At 49.2% G+C, this 15,751-nt stretch overlaps 1 pseudogene; it reads left to right on the top strand.

Annotated features, from left to right (window-relative positions):
• Nucleotides 1-990: 990 nt before the first annotated feature.
• LOC142838820 (calcium-binding protein 39-like) lies at nt 991-1,989 on the top strand (annotated as a pseudogene).
• The last annotated feature ends 13,762 nt before the right edge of the window (nt 1,990-15,751 follow it).

Below are 15,751 nucleotides of genomic sequence, written 5' to 3'. Positions count from 1 at the left end.
TCAGACTATTGGGTCTCACATCCTAAGATGAATCAGGGCCACCAGGAAACCGTATCAACACACGGCTGGAGAGAGCGCTCATCAGTAAATTGCTTGCAGCTCATGCCTGAGAACCTGGATTTGGATCCCCAGCCCTCTTATGAAAAAGCTGGGTTAAGGGAATCTTCCAGGAATCCACAAGGACGACCCCAGCTAAGACTCCTAGCAATAGTGGAGAGGGTTCCAGGACTGGCCTTCTGCAATCAGATTGGTGAGTACCCTGATTGTTGTCATCAGAGAGCCTTGATCCAGTAACTGATGGAAGCAGATGCAGATATCCACAGCCAAGTTCTGGGCCAAGCTCTGGGAGTCCTGTTGAAGAGAGGGTGGAGGGATTGTAAGCCGGGCACCTGCAGATTCTGGACAGACAGGGAACCTCCTTGGGACCAACCTAGGCCCTCTGCATGTAAACGGGGAACCAGGGATCCTCACATCACTTAAGCCAAAGCTTAGGTATTTACTGCTTCCCACTTCTTTCCTTCCTGTGTTGGCCAGTTTAATGTCAACTCGGCACAAGTTAGAGTCATCAGAGAAGGGGGTCTCAGTTGAGAAACTACCTCCATAAGATCCAGCTGTAGGCATTTTCTTAATTAGTGATTGATGGGGGAGGGCACAGCCCATTGTGGGTGGTGCCACCTCTGATGGTGGTCCGGGGGTTCTATAAGAAAGTGGACTGAGCGAAGCTGAGGTGATCTCATAGGCGAAGGCAGTGCTGGGCCTTAAAGGCAGGGCTGCAGCTAGACCGAGCACAGTAGCGCTGGGGGGCCACCGCAGGAGCTCGTTGCCAGGAGCAGCTTTGGGACAACGGAAGACAACAGACAACCGAGGGTCAGAGCGTCAGGGCGCATCGCGGGGATCCCGAGGTGGTGAGGACACGGAGAGGGAGCTCCCTGGCCCCGCCCAGCCCCATCTCGCAGGTGGAGCGCAGTGGAAGACTTTGGTGCTGCCTTCATGCGGTTCCCGTTTGGAAAGTCTCACAAATCTCCAGCAGATATTGTGAAGAACTCGAAGGAGAGCTTGGCAGTTTTGGAAAAGCAAGACCTTTCTGACAAAAAAACAGAAAAGGCTACCAAAAATGCTTCCAGGAAGTTGGTTGCCTTGAAAGAGATTCTGTACGGCGCACAGGAAAAAGAGTCTCAGGCAGAAGAAGTAGCTCAGCTGGCTCAGAACTGTACAGTAGTGGACTTAGCACCCCGGTGGCTGATCTACAGCTCGTTGGCTTTGAGGGCAAAAAAAACGTGGCTCAAATTTTCAACACTATTCTCAGAAGGCAAACTGGTGCGAGAACTCCTCCTGTTGAATGCATTTGCACCCAACAATATTTTGTTCATGTTATCAGAAGGGTGTGAGTCTCCAGAAATAACTTTCATTTGTGGGATAATGTTAAGAGAACACACCAGACACGAGCCATTTGCAAAAATCATTTTGTGGTTGGAACAGTTTTACGATTTCTTCAGATATGTTGAAGTGTCAATATTTGACATAGTTTCAGAAGCATTTGCTACATTCAAGGATTTACTTACAAGACATAAATTGCTCAGTGCAGATTTTTTTTTTGGAACAGCATTATGACAGAGTTTTTAGTGAATATGAGAAGCTACTTCATTCAGAGAGTTATGTGGCAAAGAGGTGGTCACTGCAGCTTCTTGGTGAACTGTTGTTAGACACAACTTCACGATCATGACAAAATCCATCAGCAAACCTGAGAACTTCAAGCTAATGGTGACTCTCCTCCAAGATTAGAGCCGAAAAATCCGGTTTAATGCCTTTCATGTGTTCAAGGTGTTTGTGGCCAACCCCAACAAGACACAGCCTATTCTAGACATTCTCCTCGTGAACCAGGCCAAACTCATTGAGTTCCTCAGCAAGTTTCAGAACAACAGGACGGAGGACGAGCAGTCAACCAAACAGATCAGGGATTTGAAGACAGCAGCTCAGCAAGAAGCCTAATTGCTAATCAACACCCGCAATATCCCTTCCAACTGCAGCACTTGCTGTTAGCTGCTCAGTATCAGGCGCACTCGTCGATTCACGGGGAACGTCACTGCCAATCTGCTGCTTAGTGAACGGTTTTCACTTTACCTTTCTGTTTTTCAGGCCAGGTTGGAGAATGTAGCTGCTGCTGCCTACAGATTAGCACACACGTGGTCTTCTCTTCATCTGTGTCATTCTCCTTCTGCTACAGGAGTTCTGAACACGGATGAGTACATGAAGGCGTGAAAGTGGTCTAGGGAAAAGGCGTTGATGTCATCAGCTGACACCGTTCACGGCCCCTCCTCTTTGTAGATCTCTGCCATGTGGCACGGGTACGTCTGGCATCCCAGAGCCAGATCATAGCCGTCGCCATAGGAACGTGGTGTGCACAGATCTCTGCAGTGTGCACCTGGCACCCCAGAGCCAGATCATAGCCGTCGCCATAGGAACGTGGTGTGCACAGATCTCTGCAGTGTGCACTTGGCATCCCAGAGCCAGATCATAGCCGTCGCCATAGGAACGTGGTGTGCACAGATGGCACCCCAGAGCCAGATCATAGCCGTTGCCATAGGAACGTGGTGTGCACAGATCTCTGCAGTGTGCACTTGGCATCCCAGAGCCAGATCATAGCCGTCGCCATAGGAACGTGGTGTGCACAGATCTCTGCAGTGTGCACTTGGCATCCCAGAGCCAGATCATAGCCGTCGCCATAGGAATGTGGTGTGCACAGATCTCTGCAGTGTGCACTTGGCATCCCAGAGCCAGATCATAGCCGTCGCCATAGGAACGTGGTGTGCACAGATGGCATCCCAGAGCCAAATCATCCACCGTCGCCATAGGAACGTGGTGTGCACAGATCTCTGCAGTGTGGCACGGGTACACCTGGCATCCCAGAGCCAGATCATAGCTGTCGCCATAGGAACGTGGTGTGCACAGATCTCTGCAGTGTGCACTTGGCATCCCAGAGCCAGATCATAGCCGTCGCCATAGGAACGTGGTGTGCACAGGGATTTTTTTGGAGGTCAGAGGGGAACTGTATCCAGAAGGATCTTTGGGAAGGATAAAGTTGACGTGCAAATAAATTGATACTGAAACTTAGCAGCTTCTCAAGTGTGGAACGTCATAAAGTCATTAGAACACCACTCTGCTGGACACGGAGGAGACTTTCGAGAGACAGCAAGACAGATGGGTTGCTGCCTTCACTGTGATCTTGGCCCAGTGGGGAGACAGGAGCTAAGTCAGGAAATGGCTGAATAGAAATGACATCGTGGCCTGTGCTGTGGGGACAGGAATAGCCTCCTCGCTGGCCTTCCTGTCTCTGGCTTGTCTTTGCTTGGGGACACCCTACACGGATGATGAGCACAGCCTTTCCCAGTACAAGTCTGTTCGTCCTTCCCCTACTAAATCTTTCCATGCTTGTCTTTGGCTGCATGCATGACTGGACTGCAGTATGGCTTAGAAGCAGGTTTTTCTCTAGCTGGCTTCTGCCGTCAGCCCACTCTTCTGGGAACTCAGCTTGTGGCTGGTTTCCTGCACCCTTGTTGTGACACCTTCCACCTTTGTACCTTCCTCCTTTCCCAATCACACCCTCAGCCCCTAAACCCTGTGTTGACTTGAATTGCTCCACCCGGGAGTGCACACCCCAAGCTTCTGTTTAGACGTTCTTCCTGCTGTGTTACGATGGCCTCAGGGCTGCCTTGTTGTCGAATGGCACCCTCCACATCTGGTAGGCCTGTCTGTCTCTCACCTCTCTATCTACAGACAAGTTGTCACGCTTGGTCCCAGGAGATATCAAGATGTAACACTTCCAGCTGGGTGGTGGTGGTGGCGCACGCCTTTAATCCCAGCCCTCGGGAGTCAGAGGCAGGTGGATCTCTGTGAGTTTGAGACAAGCCTGGTCTACAGAGTGAGTTCCTAGGACAGCCAGAGCTACACAGTTAAACCCTGTCTCAAAAAACCAAACACAACAACAGTAACAACAATAACAAACACCCCCAATACCAATACAAAAAACAAAACAAAACCAGTAATAATCCTTTCTGAGTACTGATTACACTAGTCATTCTCTAAAGGCTTTACCACAGCCATAAGGGCAGCACTATGATTAACACCCCTTTTCACAGTTGAAGAAGGCCCCAAAGGGGTTAAGTAACTTGTTCAAAGTATTTCCCGGTCATGGTAAGTGGTAAACCACTCCCTCCCCCCACCAAAGTTTTATTATGAAAATAGGAAGATGAAAATAATAATTCACTCACTCACCTACTCCTTAGTTGCTACAGACAGCAATATGTCTTCATTACTTCATCTTAAAAAGGAACACATTTTTATTTAGATCTCTCTGTGTGTGAGTCTGTGTGTGCATACCACACGATCAGGTGCCTTCCGAGGCCGGAAGGGGTCAGATTCCCTGCAGTTGGAGTTATGGGTGGCTGTGAACTGTCCAATGTGGATGCTAGGAACTGACCTCAGGTCTCCTGTAAGAGCAGCAAGTGCTCTCAACAGCTGAATTAGCTCTCTGGCCCTTAAGTATCCCCGTGATCCTTTTTGTATGTGAGGAAAATTCCCCAATTAAAGGGTTTGTTTGTGCGCCTGTATGTGTGTGTGTCTGTGTGTGTATATATATGACCGTGTAGCCTCAGGCTGGTCTTGAACTCACAGTAATCCCCCTGCTTTAGACTAATACTAGGATTACAGCTGTATGTCAGGATGATTGGCCTTTTCTTTTAAGGGGAAGAAAGAGAGAAAACGCACACTTTCAATATTTACAGTGTGTAGATCAGAGAATCTACAGTGGTCTACTTACATCAATCCCGTGAGGTGTTGTAATAGATACAGACTGTGCAACAAACAGCCTTTGCACACTTGAGATTACAGAGGCTCAGCTGTAACTCCCCCCTCCCCTCAGATTTGGGTGGGGACAGCCTCAGAGAGACAGTTATTCACCCAAGTGGCCCAACCAACCTGTTCAGGAGACAGGGCTTTAGTACCCTCCCTGATCATTTGTTTTGGCTCCATCCCAGCCTAAACCAAGATTGGAAATGCCTGGGAGGGAGCGGAGGCTCAGAGCAGCTGTTCTTGGCGGGAAGGTGTGGCACTTCCTCGGGGCTGTGCAAGGCCAGCATGTTGGTTCCTGACACCTCTGAGCAAGACCTGTTGGGCAATGGGGCTGTGGTGAAAGCCCGGACACCCGTGTTCATAGGTGGCGCTGTTCGGTGGAGCTCACGGTGCCCGTCGGGTGCAGCTTCGCCGGAGTTAGCACGTGTGAGTCAGTCTTAGAACGCTCACAATTAGAACTTTGCCCTCCTCTCATTTGCTTGCTTGATTCTGGGGAAGGGGGGGGGGGAGGGGGGCGTTCCCAAGTGGATTTATAAGGACGGCGTGGAGGACTTTAGGTAAGGGTGCTGGTCTGCCAGGCTGTGCCGCCCTGGGTAATTTACTGTCTTTTCTGGGCCGCCACCAGTTTTCCTCTCTGCAAAGTAAAGATAGATAAAATTATATCCACGGTCTCCCTCAGCTGCGTCTCACCTTGCCTCTGTGGCCCGCCCTGATTCTTCTGGAGTTCTCTGGGGGCAGCGGGAGGACTGGGAAGGGTGGTGGAGGGCTGAGAAGGGGTGGATGTCTGGGGAAGATGGTAGAGGGCTGGGGAGGAGGGTTGGAGGGGGGGGGGATTGGCCATCTCCCTAAGGGACTGATACACAGTACTAAACAAATATCTTCTCATTTATTTGGGTGAAATTGGGGTTATTGACTGGGATGAAGTCTGTTCACCTTGGGAAGATGCCCAAAACACCAGTAAAAAAGATCTAATGTTCAAGCTCTTGAATTTTTTCTGCAGGGGAGTTAAGTGGTTCGGCATTAGAGAATGTAGCGCCATCTAGTGTCTGAGCCCAGGATTACAGGAACAATATCCTAGTTTCAACTCCGGCATCAGCTGTTACAGACAGCTGTAAAGTCTACAATTTAAAAAGATCTACAGTGCACTTTTACAACACATGTACCCCCCCCATTCGTTTTCATATGAATCTTTGGAACACTGGTTCTGAGGACTTTTCTCCTTCCGACATTCTGCTGGTCCAGAAGGGCAGGCGGTGACTCTTAGATCAGCAACTCAACTTAATCATGAACTTCAGTAATAACCTCCCCTAACCGTGAATCTCTATTAAATGTCACACCCCATGGGACCCATGTGTTATCTTACACAACTCAGTTGATTGTCCCAAGGAATGGGTTGTCTTTGACAAAATCCGATTTCTACCATGTCCAGGATGCAAGCCTACATTGGTAGTGAAGAAACTGGGTTCTGAGTTCAAACTCCAACCATACCCCTACCAACCTGTCTGCCGGCAGAAAAGCTTCTTGTTCAGTGCCTCGGTTTCCCCACCTACAAATGGAGGTGAAGCCGATAGCAGTGCCTGACTTGATGGTGTTGCTATTACGGTTTGAGGAAATCGCTTTGCTTAGGACATAATAAAATATTTAGTAAAACAGTGCTTAACAATTGACCATGGTGCAGGGATCTGGGAATTCACAGCTTGCAAAATGACCTGCCTGCTGTAGGTCAGCGGGATGTGTGTTTGGAGCCGTGAGCCCGCACACTTGAGGCCCCTAGGGTCTCACAGCTCTGGCTGCTTACTCACATTGACTTCTCAACCCTTTGAGGTCTTTGGCTCCTGAGGGTACTTGCAGCTTCTGCAGTGAAAACATAGAAATTGTTTCCCTGAGAAATGGAAACTTTGAGCTTTGAGGGACTTTCTTAAGGCCTGTGATGTCACAGCGTTGTATATCAAAGACCTTTGGGTTTTCTTGTTGTACTGTGTGGTTTCTACTCCAAAGTCAGGGGTCTACTAACTAAGAATCCACAGCCCAACCTAGATTCTGGGTTCTTTCTTACTGGCTTCCATATTGTTTATCTCCTTCCATTCTTCAGAGGGGGAAACTGGGGCTCCATCAGGCAAGAAGGGATACAGTAGATAGTGAAATCTGCAAAGAGCTTGGAGACAACTCCCCAAGCAAGCCTTTTTTAGGCAAGATTCCTATAACTCAAATACCTCCCAGCGGCTGTTTCCATGTGTCTCCAGGAGAGGGCAGTGTGGAGCAGAGACTAGGTTGGGACCAGGTGGCTGGCGTTAAAGACCTCATTTTGGAAATCTATGTGACCTGTAAGATGTGGCACTTGGCTGAGATTTTCCTCATGATCTTTTCTAGTGGATCGTTCTGTAACCCTGAACAGAGAGAATAAAATGGGACTCCATCAAGAATTCCAAGGAATCAAGAAACAAGGCTAGGTATAAGGTGGGCATGCTGGGAATTTATTTGTGGGGAGCTCAAACATTTGTCAGTGAACCCAGCGGCAGGGAGAACCTTAAACAGGCTCTCCCAGAGTCAGGTGTCTGAGTTAGGAGGCTCATCCAGGCACACTGTGTGGTTGGGAGTCCAGCGTGAGGGTGTGACCTCCTGACCTTCCTTGAGGGCAAATGCTTAATCCCAAAGACCCCATTAAAAATGCAGGCTTCACACACTGGTGGTTCTCCATCCCTACAGTTCGGGACAGTAGGGTGGGTTTCCTTTGGAGAAGGAAATTCCTTCCAGAAGTGGCTTGCTGCTGAGCCTGTGGTGGCTTTGGGGTGTCCCTTGGCAGAGACCGAAAGTGAACTCAGCAGTGAAGCTCTTCCAGGCTCAGCCCAGACAGCCACAGGCTGTGCTTGACTGCGCTTGGGAAACCCTTATTAAATTTGTTCTTGAACAGTTTCATACTCCTCTACAGTCTGTTCTGATTGCTGTTGCCCCGTCCCCTCTCTTCCCCCTTCCTATCCCCTTCCCTACTACTGACCTTTTCCTGCCTTTATTTTTTATTTTGTGACTCTGAGCTTAACCAGGGTGGTCTGTGGCTGTACTGAGGCCTAGAAGGCTCATCAGTGGGTGTGCAGCTGAAGACAATGACCACCTGTCTTTGTGAGGGTTTCTATGGCTGTGAAGAGACACTGTGATCACAGCAACTCTTATAAAAGAAAATGTTTAATTGGGGCTGGCGCTCGTAGGTTCAGAGGTTTAGTTCATTATTGTCATTGGGAAAGGCGGCATTCAGGTTGACATGATGCTGGAGAGGTAGCTGGGAGTTCCATGTCTGGGATCTGCAGATATCAGGGAGAGAGAGAGAGAGAGAGAGAGAGAGAGAGAGAGAGAGAGAGAGAGAGAGAGAGAGAGAGATTGGGCCTGGGTTGGGAGCTGTGAACCCCCAGATCCTGAATTTCTTGTAAACAACTTGTTTTCCTCTGCTCTGAGACAGCCTGCAGCTACTGACCCTCAGGAGTTCCTGATGGCAGGGGAGTGGTTTCTGGTGGGTTTGGCTGGGGCATGGCTATCAGTTAAGGATCCCTATATAAGCTGCCCCTGGACAATGAAGGGGACATTCCTGTTTCAAGGATGACCCTTGTCTCTGTCTGTGTGTCTTGGTGTGTTTAAATCTCCAGGCCCTTGCCCGGCTTGCGAATGGTCCTGTAGCACAGGCACCGCAATACAGGAGTAGTACTGTACTGTCACGTAGTACAGGCGGGCGGTACAGGGTGGCGTTTAAAGTAACCTCCAGTGCCCGTCTTAAAGGTGTCTCCTCTGCGGGTCACTCACCTGTCTCTTCTATTCTGGGTCCTTCTCTCTGCTAAAGATGGTTCCTCCCAGGTCACCAGTATTTCCAAAGACAGGATCTTCCCGCCTTCATCTCTCTTAACCTTTAACTCTCCTACTCCAGGTGCCCACCCCTTCCCAGCTCATCCATGCCTGCTTGTCTTCCTTCCTAGGCCACACCCCCTTGGGTTCTATGCAGTCTTTTCCCGTCAGACCCTCGGGTTTGGTCCTGATTGTGCACCCAGTCCCTTGCCCTCCACTCTCTTTCTGACTATTCTGTGTACATTGCCACGAAGTCTGATGCATGGTGCAAGTTTATGGAATTCACCATGCTCTGTGTGAGTTCATTATTTATTCCACTGAAGCCTTCTTTTCCGGCGAACCATATGGGAACAAATAGCTTTCCCTTCTGCCAGCATCTCACGTCAGAAACCTTCCTTCCCCGTCACTGCCCACACCCACTGACTGAATCCCATTGGCAGATGTCTCCTGAGAGCTGTCCCTGGTCTCCTGACTACTGTCTTGCTTGAGCTCTTGCCTCCTAAACCCTGTCCTTGTATACCCCAGCCTGTAATGCACGCAGAGCCTTGGTGGGTTTTAACAAGGCGAATCTAATTATAACACGCCTTTGCTTACAGCCACAGTTCATCACGGTGTTTATAGCATGCAGGAGGGAAGTACTGACGACAGTCACATAGAGGGCAAGAAGGGGGATATGGAAGGATTCTGCGGTGAGGTTCTGATGTGAAGTCATATCGCCTGCCTGAAAGGAGCCTGTGAGTTGAAGGTGTTTCCGAGTAGGTGGGCGTGGTGGTACACGCCTTTAATCCCAACACTCGGGGTAGAGGTAGGTGGATCTCTGTGAGTTGGAAGCTAACCTGGTCTACACAGTGAGTTCTAGAACATATAAGGGCTACATAGTGAAGCTCTGTCTCAACAACAATTAAAGAAAGCGGAAAAAGAGAGAAGAAAACAAGGATGGTTCTTAGCAATCCTAAGTGTCCTCTAAAGACACCAACAAAAAATGATATAAACACCTAAACCCTGGGCTGTGATGTGGTTCACAGTGGAGCCCCTAAACCCTGGGCTGTGATGTGGTTCACAGTGGGGCCCCTAAACCCTGTGCTGGGATTCAGTTCACAGTAGAGCCCCTAAACCCTGGGCTGTGATTGGTTCACAGTGGGGCCCCTAAACCCTGTGCTGGGATTCAGTTCACAGTGGAGCCCCTAAACCCTGTGCTATGATGTGGTTCACAGTGGGGCCCCTAAACCCTGTGCTGGGATTCAGTTCACAGTGGAGCCCCTAAACCCTGTGCTATGATGTGGTTCACAGTGGGGCCCCTAAACCCTGGGCTGTGATTGGTTCACAGTGGAGCCCTAAACCCTGTGCTGTGGGGGCTGGAGAGATGGCTCAGAGGTTAAGAGCATTGCCTGCTCTTCCAAAGGTCCTGAGTTCAATTCCCAGCAACCATATGGTGGCTCACAGCCATCTGTAATGGGGTCTGGTGCCCTCTTCTGGCCTGCAGAAAGGAATGCTGTATACATAATAAATAAATAAATAAATAATATTAAAAAAAATAAATCCTGTGCTGTGATTCAGTTCACAGTGGAACCCCTAAACCCTGGGCTGTGATTCAGTTCACAGTGGAACCCCTAAACCCTGGGCTGTGATTCAGTTCACAGTGAGGCCCCTAAACCCTGTGCTGTGATTAGTTCACAGTGGGGCCCCTAAACCCTGGGCTGTGATTGGTTCACAGTGGGGCCCCTAAACCCTGTGCTGTGATGCAGTTCACAGTGGGGCCCCTAAACCCTGGGCTGTGATTAGTTCACAGTGGGGCCCATACCGTCACCCGAGATAGCTTTGAACTTTGAACTCATTATGTAGCCCAGGCTGGCCTTGAACCTGTAACTCATACTTAGTACTTGCTGCATGTTTCCGTTTATTTAGTATCACGCCTCATTCTGTTTGCAGCAGGTGTTGTCCATGCCTCAGCTTTGGTCTGTTCTGAGCCATGACAAAGGCCCCCCTCGTGGAAACAGATACCTGCAGGGGCAAACTGTGGGGCCTATTCTCCGACATCCCTGTTAAGATAGAGTTTCCATTGCCCATAGCGGGAGGCTGATGGTCAGAAAACCTGCCCACAGGGCCTTCTTCCTTTGTCTGGCTTCCTTGAGTTTTTTCAGTGTTCCTGGGATCAACAATTAAATAAATGATTTCCTTTTGAATCCTTGTCTCAGGGTCTGTTTCTGGGGGTTGGTAGCCTCGGACATGGCCGTAGCCCATGTCAGATTCTTTTTTTTTTTTTTGGTTTTTCAAGACAGGGTTTCTCTGTGTTTTTTTTTTTAAAGATTTATTTATTTATTATGTATACAACATTCTGCCTCCGTGTATGCCCACATGCCGGAAGAGGGCGCCAGATCTCATTACAGATGGTTGTGAGCCACCATATGGTTGCTGGGAATTGAACTCAGGACCTCTGGAAGAGCAGCCGGTGCTCTTAACCACTGAGCCATCTCTCCAGCCCCTTCTCTGTGGTTTTGGAGCCTGTCCTGGAACTAGCTCTTGTAGACCAGGCTGGTCTCTCGAACTCACAGAGATCCGCCTGCCTCTGCCTCCTGAGTGCTGGGATTAAAGGCGTGCACCACCACTGCCCGGCCCCGCGTCAGATTATATCTGGTACAGAACAGCGTGCCCTGGGAAGTTTGCAAAGACCAGAAATGTAGTCTTCAGTTTGGAGACTAAGAAGCCCAGTGTAAAGTGTTGCAGATTTTCTGCCAGGCCATGGTTCATAGATGGAAGCTGCCTGGTATGTCTTCATGCCGTGGAAGGAGATAGGACTCCTCTGTAAGGTCACAGCATGCCATTGGACTTAATCACCTCAAGTCTCTTCCTCCTATTGCTGTCACCGTGGGGGTTAGGATTTTGACAGAGCACCTGGGGCAGGAATTAGCGTGCAGTCTGCGCCAGACACTGTTCCTCAAATACGCTGTATAGTCTGGCGGAGGATTTTGGGTTAGTTGTCTGGGCTTACAGACACACGTAGCTATGACTGGCTTTTGTGGGGGTGCTGGAGATTTGAACTAAGGTTCTTGCACTTTACTGATGGAGTCATTGCCCCAGCCCCTGCCTTTGCCCTGCCTTGCCTGTCCCGGCCCCTGTTAAAAATCTCATTTCATGTAGTCATTGTATATGGTACTGTGTTTTCTTTCCCTTTTTCCTTCCTTTCTTTTATTTCAAGACAGAGTCTCATGTAGTCTGGATGACCTGGAACTTGCTGTGTAGCCCAGGCTGGTCTCTAACTTGTCATCTTTCTTCCTTGGTTTCTTGAATGTTGGGCTTACAGGCAAATAGCTCCATACCTGGCTTCATTTAGCCTTTCAGTGCTGTTTGGAGGAGTCTGGTATGCAACAGGTACTTAACATGTGCATATTAAATATGCGAGAAGTGGGACCAGATGGGGTATTTGGAATACTTCATAACTAGAAATCTAGGCAAGATCCAGCTGGAATAGATGTTCTCTGGAAATGACTGACACAGCCTCGCTGGCCATCCTGGCTGACGTCAGTGAATCCTTGTCTGGGTCAGTGAATGCAGCAGCTGAAAATCTAGGGCTTCTTTGCTCAGCAGCAGGTCAAGTGCATTCTGGGACAGGACATTGCCAAAGCTAACATCTCTGCGGGTGTTGCTGTAGTTCGCAGAAGGAAGGGGAAACTCTCCCCTCCAGAGCATTTATTCTTGTGCCAGGTCCTGGGCCAGGCCCTTTATAGCGATTATTTAACTTAACATCATGGCCTCTGTTGTTTGATTTCAAAATAAACCCAAATTGCCTGCTCCACGTCTTTTCCCTCCCACCCACACCCTTTCCTGCTCATGTGCCCCCCTTAGCACTGCACCTGGGGTGGAAGGGCACTAGGAGACCCTGTGGTTGATTCTGACCAGGCTGGGAAAAGTGAGTGGGCTGCCTGTGTGGGTCCACTGGGACAAGATTTCCAACAAAACCAGAAGGGGTTGTTCCTGCTTCTCCATCTGGACTCCTACTCCGTCCTTCTCCGTCACAGGTGACACTGAAGAGCCCTACTCCAAAGCTGACAGGTTGGCACGGGGTTCATAGATAGCGCCCTGGGCAGCTGCTAATATGTCACAATGAGTCTTGCAACTCATTTTTATTGTTTTAACGAGAACTCTGTCTGCTTTGGGTGAATTTTGGTTCATTTTAAGACCAGGTCTCTGAGTCAGACTTGAAAATAACCGTAGCACGGGCTCCACTCCTGGGCTCCCACCCCAGGGAGTGTCAGAACTTGGATTCTGTCAGCCTTTTAAAAGGTGGCTGTTGGTGGTGGGACCAAGGAGGACCAAAGCCTTGAGAATCAGGAAGCAAGACCCCTTCCTGAGCAAGATGGCTTCCTTTCTGTACTTCTTTTTTTTGTTTGTTTGTTTGTTTTTTCCAGACAGGGTTTCTCTGTGGTTTTGGAGCCTGTCCTGGAACTAGCTCTTGTAGACCAGGCTGGTCTCGAACTCACAGAGATCCACCTGCCTCTGCCTCTCGAGTGCTGGGATTAAAGGCGTGCGCCACCACCGCCCAGCTTCCTTTCTGTATTTCTGCCCCAGCATCTCAGGACCTTAGGGGTGAAAATGAAGGTAATTTTTTTTTTCCAGCCCATCAACAGATTCTTTAGCGTCTTACAACATACCCGGCGCTGAGTCAGGAGCCAGGGATGCCGCAGCAGCAAACAGAGATGTCCTGCTTGTCCTTTTATTTATCCAGTTATTGCCTGATTCTTGAGATTAGATCTCGTGACACATCAAGAGAAAGCAGGGCACAGAGAGGCCTGATGTGTCTCCGAGCCTAGAGTTTAAGAATGTGACTTTGAGAGTTGGAGAGGGGTGGGCTCTCTAGGAGCTGGGTGGCCTCAGACAAGTTAACTGGACTGTCTGTGCTTATCAAACTACCACCACAACCCTCGTCTCTATCTTCTAGAACCGTTGGCTACGGAACGGGCTTAAATGTCAGGTCTTTACGACAGTATACAGTAAGTGCTCGCTAAAGGCTGGATACTTGAGTGCTGAGACAATTAGCACAGTCAGGGATCACACAGGTCGACCTCAGACTCTAAAATGAAGGCTGTGCGGTACATCGTGGAAACAGACCAGCACATTCGTCTGGTGGAGCACACTCCTTGGGAGTGAGGCACTGGCACTCCGCAAAAGGGAACAAAATGAACAAAGACACGGATGTCTGGGGACTGGTCCAAGGCTGACTCGGGGCCTGATAGACCTGTATCCTGGCTCTCTCCTCTTTCTAGCGCTTTTTGGTTCAGTAGTTGAGCATCTTTGGGTTTCTGCAGTAGGAAAACCATCATTCCCCTTATATACACAGCCCATGTTTGCCAAGCTCTTCTAACTCTGTCAAAGAATTTCTCTTTTTTTTGGGGGGGGATGGAAAGATGACTCAGCCAATACGAGCACTGGCTGTTCTTCCAGAGGATCCAGGTTCAACTCCCAGCACCCACATGGCAGCTCATAACTGTCTGTAACTCCTGTTCTTGGGGATCTGACACCTTCACACCAATGCACCTAAAGTTAAGTAAGTTATAAAAAAAATTAAAAAAATAGTTTCTCTTCTTGACTTATTGGCAACTCTATTTTAAGTGAAAATTCAAGGTTGTGCTCAGTTTGTCACTGACCAGTTTGCCCTTCCCCTGACTCCAGAGCGGCCCGAGCAGTGGTGTCAGGCCAACAGTGGTCTCTCAGGCTGCCTCAGCCAACGGAATACCTGGACAATATATAAAGAAAACAAATTTATGGCCTATAGTTCTGGAGGCTGGGGAGCTCAAGGTCACAGAGCCAGCACTTGAGGAAGGCCTTTCTGGTGTGATATTCCATGGCCCGAGGTTAGGGAATGTAAGAGGGTGAGGGAACTCACCGCAAAAACCCTTCTGTTCACCAGGCCTGAGCCCTCTTGGCCTGATCACTCCTTTTTGGCTCAACCTCCCAGCGCTGTTACACTAAAAATAAGTACCTAACATAGGCTTTTACCAAGGGGCACACTCAAACCTTCGCAAGTTCTCAGTTATTTCAATAAGACAACTCTTTGGGCTGTTTTCAGGGCAGTCCCAAACTCAGAACTGTTCTGTTCCTCTGTTGTCTTGAACTCTCCTTTGAGAGGTCTGCTGCCTTTCCAGAGTCCCTAAGCTATGTGCGTGCATGTATGTGTACATGCATGTGTAAGTATGTGTTCATGTTCACGCACCATCTGCCTTGGGAAGTCTGAGCCAGCCTGTGAATCTCTTCCCATATTCAGAGCCATGGGTGCTGCTCACATAGCTTGCTGCCTACCTGCTAAATGGAAAGATAAATGTCACATTTATATATATGTTACTATAGGTTACTGAAAATAACGGAGTAATATTTGCTTCCTGAGTTCTGTCCATCGGTGATTTGGGATGGGCGGGCCGAAGAGGTTCCTGATATGTCTCGTGTTGCAGATTAAGCTGTCCCCAAAGCTACCCGACTTCAGCCAATATTCTGTCTACTTTACAGATGTGTGTGTAGGAAGCCAGGGTGGGGGCGGGGCGGGGCATCCGCCAGCGATACCGCAGCCGCAGGTATGGGCTAGAACGGCTTGGCGGCTTCCATCTGACAGCTGGAGTTTGATCTGGAGCTCCCCGGAGGCTGAGAGAGAAAACTCCTGGAAGGAGGCTGTGCCTGCAAACCCCGAGGGACTGATGAAAATGGCAGTGAGGCTGAGCGGTTAGAACGCTGCCGGTCTAGGAGCTGATTTCCTGATCCAGCTTCACTCCCTCAAGAGTCAAATAGCCGTTCCTCACCCACCTCTGTGTCAGAACTAACATCCGGTGACTAACAGTCCAAACTTTTGGAATCTATTAACTTAGCTGACCACCAGCTCCCACCGAAAGCTAAGAATGTCATCGGAGAGCATCTGCCGTCTGTAGGAGCGATTCCCCCACCCTGCTGAGACAGTCTCTCTGTTCTGTGAAACTATAAAACTTCCTAAGCTGCCTCCGCATCAGAACATGGAATTTGAGGTGACCTAAATCTGTGTTCCTGGGCTGTGGTCACTTAAAATATCTCCAGAATAAACCATCTCTGTTCCCTT

This window comes from Microtus pennsylvanicus, chromosome 20 (assembly GCF_037038515.1).
Source record: "Microtus pennsylvanicus isolate mMicPen1 chromosome 20, mMicPen1.hap1, whole genome shotgun sequence".
NCBI classification, from domain to species: Eukaryota; Metazoa; Chordata; class Mammalia; order Rodentia; family Cricetidae; genus Microtus; species Microtus pennsylvanicus.
This window is presented reverse-complemented; position numbering and strand designations above follow the sequence as displayed.